The following is a 1,081-nucleotide window of genomic DNA, read 5'->3' on the forward strand; positions in this document are numbered from 1 at the left end:
GAAAAACGGTGCCCTGTTCCTTTAAACATCTATAGGTGTAAAAACAACATTGCAACGAGTCTATGGAACAGTATAGTTCTGCATGAGTATCGGTGTTTTCATTATGTTTACATCGGAGCTAAATTGCCGACTGTTAAAGCAGTACTAAGTAACGTGTTAATAATAAATCAATTAATAAATAAATTAATAAATCCTTTCCGTAGTCCCTGTGGGGGTAATACAAGTGTTTATGGGATGATTGGAGGGTCTTTCATCTCCCCCTGGCGTCTCTGGCCAGAAAACCATGTTTGCAACTTCACTGCCACCGGTGCGGAGAAAGCAATACACACTAATAGAATCACGAAGAAGAAGCTAACATGCTAACGGGCAAAGCTAACTGCGGGCTAACGTCACTTTAAACAGTATTTACAGCCAAGTTTGAGTGAAAAAAAATATTTCCATTGTATAATTGGATGCACAGTAACCCTCTCTGCCTTCACCTTTCCTGTCAGCGTAGTATTTACTCTCCAAGACAATTAATAAGTTAAAAAATCGTAACTTGCTACGACACCTGCAGTTGCGCTTATGGCCTCTAGGGGGAAGAGTTACTTAGTACTGCCTTAATTACTCTTATTATAATCACAGAGACAGCAAGTTCTAGTGTAACTTTATGTGTATGCCTATAACCACGTGGCCACTCATAAAATAGGCTTTACGTCATCCTTTAACTAGGCCTAATAATAAAAACTAAAAAAATAAATAAACCCAGTTCTCTTCAGTGACACGTGTTCCTTTAACTTGTGTCACTTTTTAATCATCTTTTCTCTTCACTTAGTTCGCTCTCGTGCGCTGCTGCATTCCGGACGTGGGCGGCGCTTGTTTGGCACAGTGTACCCCCGGTGTAAGATGACTCCTCTTCGCGGGACAGCACAGCACTGACGGAGGAGGAGCGCACGAGTCGACTTCCTAAAAACAGACGTGAGCGCATAAATCCTCTTGTGTTATTTCCCAATGTTTATGAATTCAGCCCAGGGAGTCAGCTGACCGGTAGCGTCACCCTCTCTCTCTCTCTCTCTCCGACTCCGCTCAAGTTTTTTTTGTT

This window comes from Gobius niger, assembly GCF_951799975.1.
Source record: "Gobius niger genome assembly, chromosome: 4".
NCBI classification, from domain to species: domain Eukaryota; kingdom Metazoa; phylum Chordata; class Actinopteri; order Gobiiformes; family Gobiidae; genus Gobius; species Gobius niger.